At 44.6% G+C, this 23,612-nt stretch overlaps 1 pseudogene; it reads right to left on the reverse strand.

Moving 5' to 3' along the window:
* Positions 1–4,937: 4,937 nt before the first annotated feature.
* Positions 4,938–8,735, reverse strand: LOC118653557 (annotated as a pseudogene).
* Between the last annotated feature and the right edge of the window lie 14,877 nt (positions 8,736–23,612).

A 23,612-nucleotide genomic window follows, 5' to 3' on the forward strand; every position in this document is an offset into this window, starting at 1 on the left:
CCAGTGCCGAGATGGTGGGCCTTGAGGCTGCTGGGTGCTGGCCCCCCTTTGCGGGTTTGTGTCTCCAATCCTGCGCCCAGCAGCCCCAGCACCATGATGGCGGGGATTAGGGCTTCTGGGTGCCAGGTCTGCAGGTTTGTGTCTCTGATCCGGCCCCACCAGCCCCAGCGCCATGGTGACAGGGCTTGGGTCTGCTGGGTGCCAGTCCTTCGGGTTTGAGTCTCTGATCCCCCCAGCAGGCCCAGCTCTGAGGTGGTGGGCCTTGGGGCTACTGGGTACAGGGCCCCCCTGCGTGTTTGTGTCTTCTATCAGGCCCCAAGCAGCCCCAGCACCATGATGGCGTGGATTAGGGCTGCTGGGTGCCAGGCCTGCAGGTTTGTGTCTCTGATTCTGCCCCAAGCAGCCCCAGCACCGTGATGGCGGGGATTGGGGCTGCTGGGTGCCAGGCCTGCATGTTTGTGTCTCTGATCCAGCCCCCAGAAGCCCCAGCACCAAGGTAGTGGCCTTGGGCCTGCTGGGTGACGGGCCTGTTGGTTTGTGTCTCCGATCAAGCCCCCAGCAGCCCCAGCACTGCCTCAGCGGGGCTTAGGGCTGCTGGGTGCCAGGTTCCCCTGCATGTTTGTGTCTCCAATCCGGCCCCCAGCAGCCCCAGCACCAAGGTGGCGGGGCTTGAGGCAGCTGGGGCCTGATGGGAGACATAAACACACAGGGCTTCCGTCAGGCTTCACTGCTCCGGCCCCGGAGCTGTCAGGCTTCACTCCACCACTTGGAGCCTACGTATGCAAATTAACCGCCATTTTCATTGGGTTAATTTGCATACTCTCCTGATTGGCTGGTTAGTGTAGTGAAGGTACGGTCAATTTACATGTCTGTCTATTATTAGGTAAGATTGTCAACACAGTTTAGCATTTGGTAGTTTCGATAGTAAATTTCCATGAGAAACCTCTATAGAATGTCTCAATTTATGTTTTTATTTATTTATTTATTTATTATATATTTGTAATTGTTGATAGTATTAGAGATGTCTCCCATTTTCCCTCTTTTACCACCCTCTGCCCAACCCCAATTGCCCTCCACCCCAGGTCTTCACCACCCTATTACCCATCTCCATGGATTATGCATATGCTATCTAATAAAAAGGGAACATGCTAATTGACCCTCATGCCATTGCAAAGATGGCAGCATCCACAGCCAATAAGGAGGGAATATGCTAATTGACTACCTCGCCCTCAAAATGGAGATGCCCACAACCAATAAGGAGGGAATATGATAATTGCTGCCCCACGCTCAAAGATGGTGGTGCTCACAGCCACAAGATGGCCAGCAGGGGAGGGCAGTTGTGGGCAATCAGGCCAGCAGAGGAGGGCAGTTCTGGGTGACCAGGCCAGCAGGGGAGGGCAGTTGGGGAGGACCAGGCTTGCAGGGGAGGGCAGTTAGGGGCTACCAGGCTGGTACAAGAGGGTGACACTCATCACACCTCTGGTGCCACTGCCGGCAGCACAAGCCTCAGCCAGCCCTGGTTACCTGAGCCTTGGGTGGCCCTGGGTGGCTGGGGGGTTGAGGGGACTGGGGGACTCCAGAGGCAGTCGCATGGAGTGGCCAGGCCTGTGCCAGGCCCGGCCTTGCCATGTGCCTGCCAACCCAGCGGGGCTGATGGGACTGGGTGCCACAATCTTGTGGCTGTGGGCGCCACCATGTTTCAGGGTGTGGCAGTAATTAGCATATTCCCTCCTTATTGGCCGTGGGTGTTGCCATCTTTGAGGGTGGGGCAGTCAATTAACATATTCCCTCCTTATTGGGTGTGGGTGCCACCATATTTGAGGGAGGGGAATTAGCATATTCCCTCCTTATTGGCTGTGGGTGCTGCCATCTTTGTGATGGCATGAGGGTCAATTAGCATATTTCCGCTTTATTAGATTAGACTAGAGGCCCGGTGTACAAAAATTTGTGCATTCGGCGGAGAGGAGGGGTCCCTCAGCCCGGCCTGTGCCCTCTCGCAGTCTGGGACCCCTCGGGAGATAACGACCTGCTGGCTTAGGCCTGCTCCCGGGTGGTAGAGGGCAGGCCCAATCCCTAGGTGCAGCCCCTGGTCGGGCTCAGAGCAGGGCCGATTGGGGAGTTGGGGCGCTGCCCCCTGTCATGCATAGAGCAGGGCAGATCGGGAGGTTGCGATGCCACCCTCAGTCACGCTCAGGGTAGGGCCATTGGGGGGTTGGGGCACCGCCCCCTGTCACACTCAAGGCAGGGTCGATGGGGAGGTTGCGGCGCCACCCCCTGTCACGCACAGAGCAGGGCCAATCAGGGCGTTGGGTGCTGCCCCCTGTCACTCACAGAGTAGGACCGATAGGGGAGTTGGGGCACCATCCCCTGTCACACAGAGCAGGGCAGATCAGGGGGTTGGGGCGCCACACCCTGTCACACTCAGGGCAGGGCCGATGGGGAGGTTATGGCTCTACACCATCACACACAGAGTAGGGCCCGTGGGGGGGGTTGGGGTGCCGCACCCTGTCACACACAGAGCCGCAGGGCGATCAGTGGGTTGGGGACCTCCCCCCTATCAGGCACAGAGCAGGGCTGATCAGGGGGTTGGGGTACCTTCAACTGTCACGAACAGAGCAGGGCCGATAGGGAGGTTGTGGCCCCACCCCCTGTCACACACAGAGCCGCAGGGCGATCAGGGGTTTTGGGCGCTGCCTCCTGTCACACTGATCCCAGTGCCGGGAGGCCTCAAGGCTCCGCTGATCCCGGTGCTGGGAGGCATATTACCCTTTTACTATATAGGATAGAGGCCTGGTGCACGGGTGGGGGACAGCTGGTTTTCCCTGAAGGGTGTCCTGGATCAGGGTGGGGGTCCCCACTGGGGTGCCTGGCCAGCCTGGATGAGGGGATGATGGCTGTTTGCAGCTGGTCACACACCCTTCAGGGTGGGGGTCCCCACTGCGTTGCCTGGCCAGTCTGGGTGAGGGGCTGAGGGCTGTTTTCAGGCTGGCGTGTGACTGAAGCTCCCAACCGATCCTTTTTTTCTTTTTTTCTTTTTTTATTCTGGGCCAGCTTTAGCTTTGAGGCTTGGCTCCAGCTCTTAGGCCTCCGCAGCTGCATGCAGGTTTCTGGCCTTTGTTTACCTTCTGTATTTGAAAGAATGTTGTGATCCTGCTGGCTGAAGACCGGCCGACTAAAGCAGGTTTCTGTGGTTTTGTTTAGCTTCTATATTTGTCACATAGTTGCTTAGAGTTGCAGCTCAGAGGCCTGCAGCGGCAGGTGGGGAACGTTGGAGTCCTCCGTCACTGAAGCAAGCAAGCCTCATGTTCGCTTTAAGCTGCCTGGCTGCCGGCCGCCATCTTGGCTGGCAGTTAATTTGCATATTGCCCTGATTAGCCAATGGGAAGAGTAGCGGTTGTACGCTAATTACCATGTTTCTCTTTTATTAGATAGGATTATATTATACTAGCAGCCCGGTTCACAAAATTCGTGCATGGGTTGGGGGGGGCCCTCAGCCTGACCTGCACCCTCTCCAATCTGGGAGTCCTTGGGGGATGTCCAAGTGCCAGTTTAGGCCTGATCCTGATCTCACAATCTGAGACTCTGGCTCCTAACTGCTCACCTGCTTGCCTGCCCTAACCACTCTGCCTGCCTGCCTGATCCCCCTAGCTGCCCTCCCCTGCCAGCCTGGTCACCCCTATTAACTTTCTTTTTTAACTTCATCCCCTTCACACACAATTGTATTTGACTTCTTTATTGGCTTCTCCCTCTCACACAATTTTTCTCTCTCCTTTATGTAACACTTTTTCTACTGACTCATCATTTATAAACTTTTTTTTCCTCCTTATTTCCTACTTCTGTTCCATCATCCTTCTTCCCATCTTTCTTCTACCCTCCCTCCCTCCCCACATTCCTTCTTTCCTTTATCTTTATCCCTGCCCTCCCTCCCCCTCTCCTTTCTTCCCACCTTAATTTTTTTCTTCACTTCCTCCCTCAGACCTGCTCTGCTCCCTCCCCCATTTCAAGCTCTACTGGCTCCCCTTTAAAACTTTTCTTCCCTCCCTCTTTCTCTCTCATGCTACCTTTCCCATACACTCTTCTCTATTTACTTCCACTGTTTTCATATCTATCTATCTACCTGCCTAATTATTCACTATCATTTATCTTTTTTCTTTTCTGACTCCTACTTTTAAAATCTGTCCCCAGTACACAACTATACTTAATTTTCATTATAGCTCCTACAGCTCCTTTCCTTCTTTAATTCTGCTCTCTACTAACACCTTTATAAAGTTCTTCCCTCCCTTCTTCCCTTCTTTTTTTCCCACTGAAAAATTCTATTGGTTTAAGATGAGCTGTATATGAGGTAATAAAGCCATCTGCAGGGGGAGGGGTGGGAAGCCTGGGGGCATGGGCTGGTCATCTGTCCAGAAGTTGTGTCCTCATTTTTGGCATCTCTGGTAGGTAGAGCAAGTCTGGCATCTCCACAGATCCCAGAGAAGATAAGGGGTGGTTGAGAGAGAATGGGTGAAACCAGAGAAAGAGAGAGAGAGAGAAACAGAATAGTCATATATGTGTCTGAGAGAGAGAGAATGTATATGTGTCTATAGAGAAACAATGGTTGTGTATGTATCTATGAGAGAGAGAAACAGAATAGTTGTGTATGTGTCTATGAGAGAGAGAGGATCTGAAAGATAGGGTTCTGGGTGTGTTTCTGTGTAAGAAATGGGGAGAGAAAAAGATTGAAAAGAAGGGAGAAAAGAGGAGACAGACCCCACCTTCCCCTTAGGGGATCCCCTTCTTTTTGCCATGTAGTCAGCAACCCCAGCACTGAGTCAGCTAGGGTAGGGCGACCGCATTTGCCCTTCTCCATCTTTTGCTTCTCCTGTGTCTGGGATGCCTTTGTCCTCTCATCAAGAGTCACCTCATGAGCCCCCACCCTGTGGCCCTGAGGGGTGAGATCAGTGGGAAGTGTCAGAATGAACACTCCCTGGTCCTTCTGTTGGGGACATCACTGAGGACGGGCTCATGGCCTCCTGCCAGCGCCATTTGCCCTCATGTCCCTAGGGCTGTCCATCTGGCGTCCCCTGAGGTTATCTCTGTGGCCCCCTGGGCCCATCGAGTGTCGGAGTGATTCCATCTGGGAAGCAGGGTAGGAATCTCCGTTGAGACCGGGCATCCCCAGAAACATGTCTCCAGATCCTGAAAGATTGAAAGAGCCGCCAGAGCCTGTGGAGGAAGGGGGTATCGGGGAGCTGGTGCGGCTGTGGGTCCCCTGGGTGACAGACACGGTGGTCTTGACAGCATAGATGTTTGCCTCCTCTTGAAACTTTCAGATATTTTTCTTATAGCGAATCTGCTTGTTGCAAAACCAGTTGGAGATCTGAGAGACGGTGATGGCAAGTTCCTCCTTAGCCTCCTCACTGAGATACGGTTACTAAGGTGGGAATAGAAATACTCATTTAGGACCTCGGTGGCCTGTTTGCTGAAGTTCCAGCGTTTCCATCTGGCATCCAGCAACCGGGAGCACAGGATCATGACAGCCTCGCAGGTGGCCACTTCCGCCAGGGGCTGCTCCTAGGCCAGGTGGTGCGGCATGCCTGTTCAAGATACCCATCCGGCTGCTCCTGGACTGTGCCTGACTGGTAGTGACTAATTAGCATATCCGGGCTAATTAACATATCCCTCTCTTATTATATAGGACTAGAGGGCCTGTGCACAAAAACGTGTGCACTGGGGGGGGGGGAGTGTCCCTCAGCCCCACTTGTGACCTCTCACAGTCTGGGACCCCTTGGGAGATAATGACCTGCTGGCTTAGGCCTGCTCTTGGGTCGCAGAGGGCAGGCCCAATCCCTAGGTGCAGTCCCCGGTCGGTCTCAGAGCAGGGCTGATTGGGGAGTTGGGGCGCCGCCCCCTGTCATGCACAGAGCAGGGCGAATCGGGAGGTTGCGATGCCACCACCCCGGTCATGCTCAGGGTAGGGCTGATTGGGGGGTTGGGACGCCGCCTCCTGTCACACTCAAGGCAGGGTCGATGGGGAGGTTGCAGCGCCATCCCCTATCACACACAGAGTAGGGCCCATCAGGGGGGTTGGGGCTTCGTACCCTGTCACACACAGAGCAGGGCGGATCAGGGGGTTGGGGAGCTCCCCCCATCACGCACAGAGTAGGACCGATAGGGGAGTTGGGGCACAGCCCCCTGTCACGCACAGAGCAGGGCAGATGAGGGGGTTGGGGTGCCACCCCCTGTCACCCACAGAGCAGGGCCGATCAGGGGGTTGGGGAGCTCCCCCCTATCAGGCACAGAGCAGGGCTGATCAGGGGGTTGGGGCACCTTCCCCTGTCATGAACAGAGCAGGGCAGATAGGGAGGTTGTGGCCCCGCCCCCTGTCACTCACAGAGCTGCTGGGCGTTCAGGGGGTTTGGGTGCTGCCCCCTGTCATGCTGTTCCAGGGACCAGGAGGCCTCGCGGCTCCTCTGATCCCAGTGCTGGGAGGCCTCGCGGCTCCGCTTGACACAGAGGCAGTGGGGTCTCGCTGCTCCACTGATCCTGGTGCCAGAAGTTCTCGGGGCTCCACTGATCTTGGTGCCAGGAGGCCTCACGGCTCTGCTGATCCCAGTGCGGGGAGGCATATTACCCTTTTACTTTATAGGATAGAGGCCTGGTGCACGGGTGGGGGACAGCTGGTTTGCCCTGAAGGGTGTCCTGGATAAGGGTGGGAGTCCCGCTTGGGTGCCTGGCCAGCCTGGATGAGGGGATGATGGCTGTTTGCAGCTGGTCACACCCCCTTCAGGGTGGGGGTCCCCACTGGGGTGCCTGGCCAGTCTGGTTGAGGGGCTGAGGGCCATTTTCAGGCTGGCAGGTGACTGAAGCTCCCAACCTCTCTTTTTTTTCTTTCTTTTTTTTTTTATTCTGGGATTTATTTACCTTCTATGGCTGTCACTGGAGCTGAGAGCTGGCTTTAGCTCTGAGGCTCGGCTCCAGCTCTGAAACCTCGGCTGCTGAAAGCAGGTATCTGGGCTTTTTTTGGCTTCTATAATTGAAACACTGTTGCAACTGCAGCTCAGAGGCTGGCTGAAAGCATGGGGTTTGTTTAGCTTCTATAATTGCAACTTATTTCTTAGAGTGCAAGCTCAGAGCCCAGCAGCTGCAGGCGGGGAACCTTGGTTTCCTCCTTCACTGGAGCAAGCAAGCCTCCTGTTCGCTTCAGCTGCCTGGCTGCCGGCCGCCATCTTGGTTGGCAGTTAATTTTCATGTCGCCCTGATTAGCCAATGGGAAGCGTGTCAGTGGTACGGTTAATTACCATGTTTGTCTATTATTAGATAGGATTATATACTAGAGGCCCGGAGCACAGTGGTGTCCCTTGGCATGGTCTGCGGGGATAGGGCCAAAAGCAGCAATCCAATGCCTCCTGCCATTCCTGCCTGCCGCTCCTGTTCGTCCTGGCCCTGCTGCACCTGCCGCCACTGCTTTTCAGTAGGCTTGCTGCTGCTCTGCTGCGGTCTCTGGGCTGTGGCAGCCAGCCATTAGCCCTGTGTCTGGTGACCCTCAGTCAGCTGAGCAGTGCTCCCACTGTGGGAGTGCACTGACCACCAGGGGGCAGCTTCTTCATTGAGCGTCTGCCCCCTGGTTGTCAGTGTATGTCCTAGTGACCAGTCGACCTGTCGAACAGTCGCTTAGGCTTTTATATAGCTATATAGATATATATAGATATTATATATAGATTATAATAATGCTTTTTCTTACTATTTAAAATTATATCACCCTAGCCAGTTTGGCTCAGTGGATAGATCATTAGCCCAAGGACTGAAGGGTCCTGGGTTTGATTCCAGTCAAGCCATATACCTTGGTTGTATGCTCAATCCCCAGCCTTGGTAGGGGTGCATGCTAGAAGCAACCAATCAATGTGTCTCTCTCACATAGATGTCTCTCTCTCTCCCCCTCTCTTCCACTCTCTTGAAAAATCAATGGAAAAATATCGTTGGGTAAGGATTAACAAATAAATAAATAAAATTATATTGAATCTTGTTTTACTTACCAAAATTGACAAACTTTGTGCTATTGAATGCATATTAAGTGACTTATGGTACTAAAATTTGGGTTAGGAAACCACACAGAATGCTCAACTGAAAGTGGAGTATGTGTGACTCAAGGCATAGCTTATTATGTCCCAATTCACTTCATACTCAAGTCAGAAATAATCACAAGAGATGGGACTAAGTGGGCATAGATCATTTAAATCCAGGTATTCCTTTAAGTCTGAGATCTTTTCAGTTTTTATTCTTATACTAGAGGCTCGGTGTACGAAATTCATGAGTGGAGGGGCAGTCCTTCATTCCTGCTCGCATCCTCTCACAATCTGGGACCGCAGGCTCCTAACCGCTTGCCTGCCAGCCTGCTTGATTGCCCCTAACCACTTTGCTTGCCTGCTTCATCACCCCTAAACTCTTGCCTGCCTGCCTGATTGCCCCTAATTACCTATGCCTGCCTGTCTAATCACCCCTAACCAATCTGCCTGTCTGCCTGATCACCTCTAACCACTCGCCTGCCTGCCTGATTGCCCCTCATATTACACGTTTATTATTATAGATAGTTGCCTTGCTCCAAGCTGTAAGGACCTGCTTTCATTGAGAGAGAAAAATTTTAATTTATACTCTTGATTATGGCAAGTAACTAACACAATGGCCACCAAACGGTGACTTACCAAAGGGTGTATAGCAAATGGTGCTGTTAAGTCCTTTTCCATGAAAAAGTGCATGTTGTGCATTGCATCTGCCTGGGTACATAAAAGGGTGAAGTTTGTCTGTCTTTGCAATCATATGAGCGAATTGTGTGAGACCCAAGCCCAGTCTGGTTTGGTGTTCACAGAAAAATAGAGGCCTTTTTTTTAATTTGCTCCATTGGTGGAGATTTCCTAGAAGTTGTAGAATATCTTCCTTTTAATTTTTCCTCAACACCCTGACTTTACTTATGTCTCTCACCTTTGCTTTCCCTCCATCCCGCACCCGCAACAGTAACTTGCTCTAGGCTCACTTCCCTCGAGTGTCTAGGACAGTGATCAGCAAGCTCATTAGTCAACAGAGCCAAATATCAACAGTACTTCTTCAAAATAGACTCGCCCAGGCTGAAAACCGACTTCTGCACATGGGCCACGAAGTTCCAATCGCACTGTACATGCGCCCGCACATAGTATTTTGTGGAAGAGCCACACTCAAGGGGCCAAAGAGCCGCATGTGGCTCGCGAGCCGCAGTTTGCTGACCACGGGTCTAGGAGATTGCACAATGCATGCGCCACCAGAACCACAATCCCCAACATTGCTGGTGATCCCAATGCTCTCGGCTTCTGCTTCTGGTCCAGGGGCCACCACCAGAACTACGATTTCCAGAATTCCTGGTGCTCCCTGTGCTCTCGGCTTCCACTTCCAGTCCAAGGGCTACAGAAACCAAAAGGACTGGGGACTCCAGCTGCCCCCCCGGCGGGGCTGACAGGACCGGGGTCTCCAGCGCACGCCACTTGCCTCCCCTCCCCCCCCCCCCCAGCGGGGCTGACAGGACCGGGGACTCTGGCAGGGTTGAGGGGACTGGGCACCGCCATCTTGTGGCTATGGGTGCTACCATCTTTGTGATGGAGTGATGGTTAATTTGCATATTACTCTTTTATTAGATAGGATATCACACTCAGGGTAACAATTATTTATCCATTACTCAATAACAACCATGACAATAAGGTATGGGTACTTGGTCCAGCACACAATCCTCAACTGGATTCTCAATTAACTTGAATTTGGCATACTCTTATAAATTATTTGAGTCATTGGTGCAGACAGGCTCCAATCAAATGTCAAGCCCCCAGGCACCCCCAAATTTAAAAGAAAGGTTACAAACTGGCTGTTAATCATTTCCTTCTGGTCAAAATAAAACTATTCAAGATAATACTGCAGAGTAAAGCAAATTATCTAAATAGTCTAAGTAAATGTAGAGATTTTTATTAACAATTGAGAAGTAAATATCTTTTTTCCTTGTCTTTTTACAAAACATTTTTAAAGTATATTTAAAAACTTGTCATCATGATGTCATGAAATACAGAGTAGTCAGGAGATCTAAGGATCCATCTCTCTACTGAAGAGACTTGTAATCTGAACTAACTGAATATAAATAAACCAGTAATAAGCAAAGAGATTAAATCAGCACTTAAATAATTTCCATCAAAGAAAAGCCCATTATCAGGTAGATCAGATAGAATTTACTAGTCAATTCTATCAAACATTTAAAGAAGAACTAACACCAATCCTTCCCAAAATCTTCTAAAAAATAGTGGAGTAGTTGCTTCATAACTCTAAGAGGCTAGTATTACAAAAGCCAGACAAAGACACCATAAAAGAGCCTACAAACCAATATCCCCTAAGAATATAGATGCAAACATCCTCAACATGATACTAGTGAACTGAATCTAGTAGCATATTAAAAGGATTGAATGCCATGATCAAGCAGGATTTTCCCTAGAATACAAAGGTGGGCTAACATGTGAAAATCAATCAATTTAATACACCTCATTAATAAAATGAAGACAGAAGGATCTTTCCAGTTGATGCAGAAGAAATATTTGACAAAATCCAATATCCTTTATTGATTAAAAAAATAAGAAAATGGGAATAGAAAGGAACATCCTCAAATGGATAAAAGCATCTATAAAAACCCCACAGCTAATAATATACTAAATAATAAAAATAGTAAGTTTCTTCTCTAATATTAGAATCAAGACAAGGTACCCACTCTTGCCATTTGTATTCAGCATTGTACTGGAAGTTGGAGGCAGGGAAATGAAGCAAGAAAGAGAAATAAAAGCCATTCAAATTGGGAATTAAAAAGTGAAACTATTTGTAAAGGACATGATCTTATATAAATGAAAATCCAAGAGTCCAAGAAAAAGCTATCAGAGGCTGTGGGGAAAAGGGAATCCTCATTCACTGCTGGTGGGAATGTAAACTGGTATAGACACTATGGAAAGCAGTATGGAAGTTTCCAAAAAAAATTAAAAATATAGTTATATAACCCCTCAATCCCTCTTCTGGGTATTTACCTAAAAAATTTTGACATGGAAACAATCACAGTGCCTTCAATAGATCATTGGATAAAGAAGATGTGATATGTATATACAATGGAATACTACTTAGCCACAAAAAAATGAAATACCACCCTGGCCAGTGTGGCTCAGTTGGTTGAGTGTTATCCCATGCACAATAGATTGCTAGTTCCATTCCTGGTCAGGGCACATGCCCAGGTTGCGGGTTTGATCCCCAGTAGGGGACATACAGGAGGCAGCAGATTGATGTTCTCTCTCATTGATGTTTCTATCTCTCTCTCTCCCTCTTCCTTCTTCTCTCTATAAATATCAATACAAATACATTTTTTAAAAAGAATTCCAAAAACCAAAGGACACAATTTATTATTTAATTTACATGAAATGCCCATAATAGGAAATTCATAGATACAGAATACAGATTAATCATTATACAGAGCTGAGGGGAGGGATCCGAATGGGGAATGACTGTTATTAATGACTATTGTTTGCCATGTTTGGGTGATGAAAATATTCTTAAATTGGATGGTGATGATGGTTGCACAACATTTTGAATGTACTAAAACCATTGAAGCATGCACTTTGAAATCATTAAAATAATGAATTCCATAATAGGTGAATTTTACCTCAGTAAAAAAATAATATAAAAAATGTCAAAGAACAATGTCATATCCTGGGTATTTCTCCTTTAAAAAATACTACGAAGATAACAAACATCAAATAAGTCGACTTTATTTGGCAAGGTACTGCACAAGCCCAGTATCTTTGATGAGGAGGTACTGGAATAAAATTTGACATGGCACATGGTATATTAAGCCATATGACCTTTCAGGGATCCAGAAAGGCAAATTTGGAAGATGGCATCACCATGATGAAATTATGATTTATCATTGTTAAGAATATCTATAAATGGCAGGAAATACAGAATAATATTACAAAAAGATTTATCTAGCTTTAGCTTAATTTTAACAATGGTTGATATGTAAATTGTGGATTTATATATAAAATGAACTAACAATTATAAAATTAGAATGACTATTATCTTTACTGGAGCCATTGACAGCCTCCCTGTGCACTTAAAATATGACCGCCCTCACAAAAATTGATTCATCACAGATTTTGCAGAAAAATATGTATAGGTACATTTATAGTTTCCGATCTAGAGATAGAAATCAAATAACTCAGACCTTTTCTTTATAGTTGGAACAAATCTCAGTCTCTCTCTTCTCTTTTCAATGCTTTATTTTGACATAGGCCATGTAGTATATATTAGATAAAATTTATTCACAGGCAAAAACTGTTGCAGTTACATTTTCATATCAATTTCAATAAATGTGTTATTAAAATACATTTAACTATGTACTAATTAGAGTTCAGGTATGTTGGCAAGATGACAGTTGGAGACACCATGGATTGTACTCCAAAATAAAATGATTACTTAGCTCAGAATTGTTTCAGTGGACATTTAAAAATGTTATTTAAGCCCCGGGAAGTTTGGCTCAGAGGATAGAACATCGGCCCACAGACTGAAGGGTCCTGCGTTCAAATCTGATCAAGGGCACGTACCTCCGTTGTAGGCTCAATCCCCAGCCCTGGTTGGGCGTGTGTGGGAGACAAACAATCCAGGTGCCTCTCTCACATCGATGTTTCTCTCTCTCTCTCTCTCTCTCTCTCTCCCTCTCCCTCACTCTCTCCCTTCCACTCTTTCTAAAAATCGGTGGAAAAGTATCCTCCAGTGAGGATTAACAACAATAACAAAAAAGTTATTTAATGACATTAAAATTGGTTACTTATGAGCATTTCTTCATGGTCAAAAACTAAATATAGTTCCAATGACATAAAGTAAAAGGTTCCAAATAAAGTCTGTAAATACATCTATATCTTTTGTTCATTTTAGAGTATAACCACATAGCACTGTTGCCAGAGAATCAAATTCCTTCCTCACTCATGGGAATGGGGTTCTTGGGGTACTGCTGAAATAAGCATTTTCAGAAGCCCCCACAGGAGAATGAGATGTTAGCAAAAGACTTCATTTGCATGGAGGTACATTCCTTGGGTTCCAAACTTCCATGTCCCTCAATCCAGTCTTGGAAAAGGGGCAGCTGGGGCTCCAGCAAAACAAAAAGCAGGGCCAGTATCCAGAGTGTCCTTTCCATGGTGGAGCTGGGTCTGGCAGAGTGTCAAGCTAGTCACATGCCCATGAGCCATGTGAGTTCAGGGGAGCGCATCCGTGCAACAGGAGAGCCTGGAGCCCAGTGCAAGCATGCACCAGAGAGAGGGAGAGGGAGGGGAAGAGAGAGAGAGAGAGAGAGAGAGAGAGAGAGAGAGAGAGAGAGAGAGAGAGAGAGAGACAGACAGACAGACAGACACTGAGAGACTCCTCTGTCCAGGAGTTTAAATACTCAGGTTTTATGCCCTTGAAGTGGCCACACCTGTTCTGGCTACTGACTTGCTCCCTGGTATGACTTACTGGGCATGTGTCTATTGTCCAGTCCCTTCCCCCAGAGATCTGTGTGGAACAGACTTGGAGAATGTTAAATTGCAGCTATCTAGCAAAGCTGTATAAATGGCATGCCTATATTATCTAGTTTTCCCTTTAATTCGTTCCTGTTAAATAATAACCAGATTATTACAATGGTATCAGAACCTTTGCAGTGGTTCTCAACCTTGGCTGCACATTAGAATCACATGGAAATCTTTTTAAAATCCTGATTTCTGGGCCTCATCCTCCAGAAATTCTGTTTCTTTGTTATGGGGTGGGGCCACAACATTAGTAACAAAGAAACAGAATGTCCGGAGGATGAGGCCCAGAAATCAGGATTTTCAAAAGATTCCCAGGTGATTTTAATGTGCAGCCAAAGTTGAGAAGTTGAGAACCACTGCTTTAGAGAAATTACTGATGGTGATTTAGAATAAGCAAATAAACTTTTTAATATATGGCATCAGTATATTCAGTAGAGTTCATCTTAAAAATTAGCATAAGATGTATCTTCATGTAAATAGGATGTTTTATATTATTTAAATATGACTGTTGGCCTTAGGAGGTGCTGATGTGAAAATTACTGCAAAGCCAGAACCTACAGTAATTTAACTCAAAATAGACACCACAGACTTCAGGCATATAATCACCTGAGAATGCTTGTTAAAATGCAGTTCTGAGGCTTTACTCAGGATGGCCTTAATTAGAATTTCTGGGCTTATTACCTGCTAATCTCCTATTTAACAAATTTACCATTGCATTACTGTGCACATTAAACCTTGAGAACCACTTTTCCCCCGGATGTGGCAGCATTCTCCCCCTCCCTCTGCCACCCCACCCTCACACTCTTTCCTTATCTCAGTCAGCCCACTAATTACTAGTGGTTTTGTTGCTGATAATTTCCTTTAACCCATGGTCATGTTCCAAATTTTATGGCAGGAGGGGGAATTATTATTTTTTCTTATTACGGTAACTATAGGAGAATTTTTTCTTTTGTTTTATTTTTTGTAGGAGATTTTAATGTTTCTTTGAAATAAGGTGTGCATTGGTACTCATTAAATGAACTGAGACCACATGGTACTTGAAAAGAAAAGTGGATGCTTGAAGCCACTACTTACATTTCCCAAAGGCCACAGGGGACAAAGTACTATAGAAAAATCCTTTTCAGTAGAAAATTTTAAGACTGAAATGTATTTTTTTTGCTCATACACAGCTGGGATCAGAGCTGTGTGCCAAGATATGACTGCTCAGAAGGAACAAATTGAATGGTTGAAGACTCAGGAACTCAGGTCACAAGTGTGTTATAAGGAACCAAGCATTACCTACATCTAACAAACCCATTGTTGCTACATCATTCTCTCATCATCTCTCACTTGCCTTAAATATACATTGGTAAAATTGTTTTAGCTGTACTTTTGGTTTGGCAGACCAACTGATGGTTGGTCTATCCCTATGCCTTCTAATTCCCCCCCCCCAACTCTTCCTTCTGACAAAAAACCCTTTTATTTTCCTTTTGAAGTATAAGGTATTTGTCATCCACTCTTCTAATATATTTTTATAATATAAAACAATAAAATCTTCTCTATATGAGGAAGTATGCAAGGTCCTGCAGGGCCTAGAAAGATGAGTAAGTTTATCTCTGTCCCCAAACACCCTATCAGAAAAATAAAACCCCAAGATGAAATGTTTACCTGAAAAATAGAATGCAGGTGTGCACGACATAATGTAGTCAACAACGGACTGCACTTAAAACAGTGGTCCCATAAGATTATAATGGAGCTGGAAAATTCCTATCTCATGATGTTCTAGCCATTGTAATGTTTTACACAATGCATTACTAACATGTTTGTGGTGATGCTGATGTAAGAAAACCTTCTGTGCTACCAGATGTATAAAAGTACTACTGGCCCAGTGCATGAAATTCATGCACATTAAAAGGGAAGAGACCCAGACCCTGCTGGCCCAACCCCCATTGGGCAAGACCCAGACCCAGCTGACCCCACCCTTGTCAAGCCCCACTGGCGGGGGATGCAGCATCAAGTCCCCGCCCACCCGCACATGTGGCCCCGCCCACTCGCACCTGCCGCGCATGCAGCCTCCTGTTGATTAGTCATTATGGCATGAGGGCATCATGACCATTAGCATATTAGCTCTTTATTATATAGGATAGCAATACTCTATCTGCAACAACATGGACCTAGAGGGTATTGTGCTGAGTGAAATAAGTCAGACAGAAAAAGACAAATACCATAAGATTTCACTTATATGTGAAATCCAAAAAACAAAATAAATGAATAAGCAGAAGAGAAACAGAGTTATAGATACAGAGAACATTTTGAAAGGTGGGAGTGAGGTTGAAGTTATTGAGATAGGTTTGGGAATCATTTGATAAAGGCCAAGGAAAGATACTAGGATAAATAGAAAGAGTGAGAATGAAAATGTTGGAGAGGATAATTCTATGAAGGAGCAGAAAAGAAAAGACAAAGTAGTAGAACTAGGGAGGGAACAGAAGAAGTGTCATAGAAGACAAAGAAATGTGTGAAAAAAGAAGGGAACAGACTACAGAAGGTGACTATTATAAACAGAAACAATTGCATCAACAGTCTTTTATTTATTTATTTATTTAAAAATATGTTTTTATTCACTTTAGAATGAGATAAAGGAGAGGGATAGAAACATCCATGAGAAACATTAATAGAGCCCGCAACCTGGGTTTGTTTCTATGTATTAGGTAGATCTGTTAGGACTTCCAGTCTTTTTGGAGGGTCTCTGTTGCAGGACAACATCAGATGCTGTTTGTGACTGGCCCTGAGAACCCTGTTTGGAGCTATCAGCAATCCACAGCTTGTGACTCCCTCTGCTGGGGCTGGGTGCGTTTGGAAAGGATCAAGATGTGCACTGAGATCTGCTTTTCCTAGCCGAATTCCAGAAACAGATTAGGCAAAGCCTGCAGGCTGGTTGTTATTCTCAGTCTCTTAATGAACCTCAGGCTGTACTCCATAGAGTGGGGCAAAGCTGCCTTGTTGGTAAAGGTCTGCTGGAGAAAGCTGTCCTCTACAGTGTGAGGAAATGACTCAGCACAGAAAACCAGGGTGGCTGCTTTCCAAGTTCCATCCTCAGAGCCCCCTACTGTGGATTCTCCTCACACAGCTGGAGCCCAAGGTGAGTGACTGTATACAGAATTTGTGTGTTCTTCCTTTAAGAGGGTGCCTGTGTTTCCAGCCCTCTCTCCCTGACAGAAACCTCACTGCTTTTCACAGCCAGATATTATGTGGGCACCTTTCTCAGTTCTGGTGCCCTGGGGTGGGGAGTCCAGCTTGGGATTAGACCCCAGAATTCTCAGTGGGAACCTCCACAGCTGAGATATCTCTCCAGGACTTCATCTGCTGCCTGTGGGAACTGGGCCAGCCCTTTCTCACCACCGTACTTCCTACCAGTCTCTATGTGGTTTCCACTTTCCATCCTTGGTCATCAGGGTTCTCTCCAACTAGTCTTCAGTTGATTATTCAGGATGCTTTTTCTATATTTTAGTTATAATTCCAGTTTGGGCCTGGGAGAGTGTCAGTGTACCTTCCACTTAATCCACTGCAATCTTTGTGTTACATGGAATCGGGGCGAGCAGACTCTCCCTGTGCGTTCTTGTCCTACAAAGTTTGAAGAATAAAATTTGCGGACTGAAAGATTTTTAAGCAACCGTGTAGAAGTTTATTGCAAGCGTACACAGACTTCCCCTGGGCAGGTGTCCCCAACTGGGAAAAATCTGCTCTCTCTCTAAATGGGAAAAAAATATAGTTTTTTGAATCTCTTTGTCTACCGGTTTATAAATGCTGGAAGCTCTTTGTCTGAACGTTCCTCTTTCTAATTGGATCCTTCCTTAATTTATGTCCCCCATGCTCTCCTAATTGGCTACTTTTCTGCATGATATCAGTTTCAAAGCTCAAAGCAGCCCACCCGGTGCCCACTCTTCCTCTCCTTCTTAACTTATAACATTCCTCTATCCTCTGTGAATGTATGTCTCCTCTTCCCCTTAACTTGTAACATTCCTCTATCCTCTGTGTATTTAAGATAAGAATTCTGGTGGCTCTCTGCCCCTCACATATCCATTCCTCTCCCATGGACCCCCCTTTTTCCTAACTCCTTTCCTGTCTCTAAAATTCCTTTTATTTGCATCAAAATTACTGATTTTGGATTTATTTTGAATAACACTTCAAGTTGCGGAGATAGATGCAAAATAACTGAATACATGGTCCTTGCTCTTCGAAATTCAGTAAGGGAATTAACCATACATAGGTAACAGCTAAGTGTCATTCAGAGCTGTATATTTGTTAGGTCTCTAAAGCAAGTGTTATAAATGATAAACACTAAAGAAATCTAGAGAATGGAGATGATCAATTTTGATGATGAAGCTTGGAAGATGTCTCTTGAAGAGAAGGGTTGGGGAGTAGGTCTGAAAAAACATACTTTGGAATGTCAAAGAATAGTTCATAGATCTGCAGTTATATTAAACTATTTATTGTGTGAAAGCAACATTAATTGTTAAAATACCAGCCTGGAAGAGTCATGGGAGATGAATGAATGGGGACTGTACGATAAAATCAGCATTTGATCTGGCAGCAGAGATGAAAACTGACTGAAATGTCTTAGACCTGGGCTTTCTGTGCACTTGCCCCAGAGCACAAGGTATTAGGTAGTCAATCACAGTTTGGAGAAATGTCCTTTTGTTGGAGAAGACGCCAGAAAAACCAAGCGACGCTCTGAAGAAGTGGAAAGACACTGTTTTAATTACACCGGCGGACTCCGGGAATAATTCCCAGATCAGAGTGAAGCAGCACCTGGAAGGCTTCACTTTTTATAACCTTCAGGGTTTTTGTTCTGCAGATATGCCCTCTCCCCCCTTCCCCCCTTCATGGCCCTGCAGGAAGACCCCCGGTGTTGATTATCTGTCCTGGCGCCCGTGATAATGGCTCCCCGCCCTCCCCCAGGGAAGTTCATTGTTCCTGACAAGTCCTTACAAGACCAGTTTCTGGGATGGAGGCAATGACCTAATTATAGGTCATCAAGAATGCACACTGAACTTGCTGGCATGAATTCCAATTGCTAGCCCCCAAATATCAGGGTTATACTTGAATTAGCCCTTTTTAGCCTTCTCACTTTCATAACCACAGATGGTTGCTGAGAGCCACATTAAAAAAAAAGAATATATCCATTCTGTTTGAAAATTTTTAAAACATGTGGTGATTTATTCTAAGTGATAAAATAAAAAAATATATTTTCCATTTATTTTATTTTTTTAAATGCTTTATTGTTTAAAGTATTACATATAGTATTACATATGTCTCCCTTTTTCCCACAGTGACCTCTCCCCTGCCATCCCCACACCCCCGCACAGGCCCTCATACCCTTAGTGTCTGTGTCCATTGGTTATGCTTATATGCATGCATACAAGTCCTTTGGTTGATCTCTTAACACCCCCGCCCCAGTCTTCCCTCTGAAGTTTGATGGTCTGTTTGATGCTTCTCTGTCTCTGGATCTATTTTTGTTCATCAGTTTATGTTGTTCATTATATTCCACAAATGAGTGAGATCATGTGATATTTATCTTTCTCCAACTGCCTTATTTCACTTAGCATAATGCTCTCTAGGTCCATCCATGCTGTTGTAAATGTTAAGAGTTCTTTCTTTTTTACAGCAGTGTAGTATTCCATTGTGTAGATGTACCACAGTTTTTTAATCCACTCATCTGCTGATGGGCACTGAGGCTGTTTCCAAATCTTAGCTATGGTAAATTGTGCTGCTATGAACATAGGGGTGCATATGTCCTTTCTGATTGGTGTTTCTGGTTTCTTGGGATATATTCCTAGAAGTGGGATTACTGGGTCAAATGGGAGTTCCATTTTTAATTTTTTGAGGAAACTCCATACTGTTTTCCACAGTGGCTGCACCAGCCTGCATTTCCACCACCAGTGCACAAGTGTTCCTTTTTCTCCACATCCCCACCAGCACTGGTTATTTATCAATTTGTTGATTATAGCCATTCTGACAGGTGTGAGATGGGATCTCATTGTCTTTTTGATTTGCATCTCTTGGATGATTAGTGACTTTGAGCATGTTTTCATATGCCTCCCGGCCTTCTGTATGCCCACTTTCAAAATGTGTCTATTTAAGTCCTTAGACTATTTTTTGATTGGATTGTTTATCTTCCTTTTGTTAAGATGCATGAGTTCCCTATAAATTTTGGAGATTAGGCCTTATCAGATATAACATTGGCAAATATGTTCTCCCATGCAGTGGGCTTTCTTGTGGTTTTGTTGATGGTTTCTTTTGCTGTGCAGAAGCTTTTTATTTTGATGTAGTCCTATTTGTTGATTTTCTCCTTAGTCTCCATTGCCCTAGGAGCTGTGTCTATAAAGATATTTCTATTACATATGTCTGATATTTTGCTGCCTATGGATTCTTCCAAGATTTTTATGGTGTTCTGTTTAAGTCATTTATCCATTTTGAGTTTATTTTTTTGTATGGTGTAAGTTGGTGGTCTAGCTTCAATATTTTCCATTTAATAAATTGATACCTGCTTTGTAATGCCTGCTAGTGGTTGCTCTTACTCATTGCACTGAATGTGCTTAAACCCTTTTAGTATTAACACTATTGTTAACTTTTTTCACTGATTAACATTTTCTCACACCTCAGTGACAGTATCTTCTTCAGTAGATCATGGCTGCAAGGAAGTGCCTTCTATGTGAATCTTTTGGACCCTTTGCTTGTGGGGGTTGGGAGTGAGTGTCCCCTGAATGTGCTACCATGGCTTATAGATTATTTCTAACTGAAATAAATTAAAACCTGACAAACTCAGAAAGTTTTTTACTTCCCCTTTTTCTTAAAGAGATTCAGATAGGAAAAAAACCTACTTCAGAAAGGGAACCTTGGCATAATCACCTGAAGCATTTTCATCCTAGCTTTTGTCAGGAAGACTCCAAGCATGTTTTCTAGATTGCCAGGTGCCCCTTTGTTTTTGAGTTGCTGAGCAAGAATTTGCCTGTTTCATGTGTTCCACTCTTCCGCAACTACCTGTAAATCACCCATTCTCATTTCTGAAATGTAATACCCATTCCTCTTTTTTCCCCTTTGTCCAAAATGTCATATATACTTAATGTTGCCTCACTGCTTTGGGAATTTTCAAGTTTACCTGAGTGACCTGCAGATGCATAGTAAATTTTTGATTTTTTCCCTGTTAATCTTCTATATATTGTCTAAATTATTTAATCAGCCAGAAGATCTAAAAGGGTAATAATAGCTAGGTTTCCTTGGCCCCAACAGCTTCAATTGCTATATTGGATTACTAACAGAAATTTTGTCATCCTATAGTCACCTAGTGATTCTGAGAGCAACATCAGACCTTGTAACATTAAGTACAATTTCTAACAGGACTCAGTACTTTCTTTTTTTTTTTACTATATAAAGTGATATTTTATTTATTGAATACATAAACATTGTGAGTTCCAAGAATCTATTCAACCAAATCTGGACCGTGATTGCCTAAAGGGGAGGGGAGGTATAAGATTTGAGAGAAAAACAGTAGCCATTGCAATATTTTATAGAAGAAAATATAAGAGACAAATATGACAAATATTTTGCCTTCTTTGCATGTTTTCCGAGCTTTAAATTTAATAAGAATGTGTGTGAGAAAGAATGAGAGAAAAACACAGTGTAAGAGGAAAATAGGCACTCTCTCCCCTAATATATATATTTTTTGTTAAATTAATCAAACACTATATTCTGTCCCTGAAAATTTGGTTTTGGTTTTCCATCTGTCTTGGCTCTTGCCATCTGCTCATTACTGATTTGGGCTTCATTCTGCCACACTCTTTGAGGCTTGTCTCAACCTAGTCCCATAAATTATTGGTAAGAAAGTGACCAAGAACTAGAAGACACACAAAACCATGTGCCCAAGCACGGGACCTCTCAGGAAAGAAGGGCAGATGCAGGATTAGGTTAGGTGACAGTGACCTTGCTCTTCCATGCTAACTATCTGTGAGATGGAGGGTAAGGATTAATAAAGATCCCACTGATTGCTTGGGATAGTGATATTCTTCTTTTTTTTTTTATTATTAGTTAAGGTATTACAAATGTGTCCTCATCCCCCCCATTAACCCCCAACCTCCCTCCCACACACAAACTCATGCTCCCATCCCCCTGTTGTCCATGTCCATTGGTATGGCTTATATACATGTATACAAGTCCTTCCGTTGATCTCTTCCCCTTACCCCCGCCCTCCCCTACTTTCCTTCTGGGGATTGATAGCCTGATTGCTGTTTCTCAGTCTTTGGGTCTGTCCCTTTTCATCAGTCTATGTTGTTCTCTATAATCCACAAATGAGTGAGATCATGTGGTATTTATCTTTCTCTGACTGGCTTATTTCACTTAGCATAATGCTCTCCAGTTCCATCCATGCTGTTGCAAAAGGCAAGAGTTCCTTTTTTTTTACCGCAGCATAGTATTCCATTGTGTATATGTACCACAGTTTTCTAATCCACTCATCTGCTGATGGGCACTTTGGCTGTTTCCAAATCTTAGCTATGGTGAATTGTGCTGCTATGAACATAGGGGTGCATATATCCTTTCTGATTGGCATTTCTGGTTTCTTGGGATATATTCCTAGTAGTGGGATCACTGGGTCAAATGAGAGTTCCATTTTTAGTCTTCTGAGGTAGCTCCATACTGTTCTCCACAGTGGCTGCACCAGTCTGCATTCCCACCAGCAGTGCAGAAGGGTTCCTTTTTCTCCACATCCTCTCCAACACTTGTTGTTTGTTGATTTGTTGATGATAGCCATTCTGACAGGTGTGAGATGATAACGCATTGTCGTTTTGATTTGCATCTCTCGTATAATTAGTGACTTTGAGCAGGTTTTCATATGTCTTTCGGCCTTCTGTATGTCCTCTTTCGAAAAGTGTCTATCTAGGTCCGTTGCCCATTTTTTTATTGGATTGTTTATCTTCCTTTTGTTAAGTTTCATGAGATCCCTGTAAATGTTGGAAATTAAACCCTTATCGGTGGTATCATTGGCAAATATGTTCTCCCATGTAGTGGGTCTTCTTGTTGTTTTGTTGATGGTTTCCTTTGCTGTGCAAAAGCTTTTTATTTTGATGTAGTCCCATTTGTTTATTTTCTCTTTAGTTTCCATTGCCCTAGGAGCATTATCAGAGAAGAAATTTCTTCGGCATATGTTTGCGATTTCGCTGCCTGTGGATTCCTCTAGTATTTTTATGGTTTCCCGTCTTACGTTTAAGTCTTTTATCCATTTTGAGTTTATTTTTGTGTATGGTGTGAGTTGGTGATCTAGTTTCATCCTTTTGCATGTATCTGTCCAATTTTCCCAACACCATTTATTGAAAAGACTGTCTTGACTCCATTGTATGCTCTTGCCTCCTTTGTCGAATATTAATTGGGCATAGTGGTTTGGGTCGATTTCTGGGGTCTCTATTCTATTCCATTGATCTATATGTCTGTTCTTGTGCCAGTACCAAGCTGTTTTAAGAACAGTGGCTTTGTAATACAGTTTGATATCTGGTATTGAGATCCCACCTACTTTGTTCTTTCTCAGGATTGCTGCAGCTATTCGGGGTCTTTTTTTATTCCAGATGAATTTTTGGAACGTTCGTTCTAGATCTGTGAAATATGCTGTTGGTAATTTAATGGGGATTGCATTGAATCTATAAATTGCTTTGGGTTGTATGGACATTTTGATGATGTTGATTCTACCAATCCATGAACACGGTATATTCTTCCATCTGTTTATGTCTTCCTCTATCTCTTTTTTCAGTGTCCTGTAGTTTTCAGCATATAAGTCTTTTACCTCCTTAGTTAAGTTTATTCCTAGGTATTTTAATTTTTTTGGTGCAATGGTAAATGGGATTGCTTCTGTAGTTTCACTTTCTGTAAGTTCACTATTGGTGTAAAGAAATGCCATGGATTTCTTGGCATTAATTTTGTATCCTGCTACATTGCCGAATTCATTTATTAAGTCTAATAATTTTTTGATGGAGTCTTTACGGTTCTGTATGTACAGTATCATGTCAT

The sequence above is a fragment of the Myotis myotis genome, unplaced genomic scaffold, assembly GCF_014108235.1.
Source record: "Myotis myotis isolate mMyoMyo1 unplaced genomic scaffold, mMyoMyo1.p scaffold_m19_p_4, whole genome shotgun sequence".
Lineage (NCBI taxonomy): Eukaryota > Metazoa > Chordata > Mammalia > Chiroptera > Vespertilionidae > Myotis > Myotis myotis.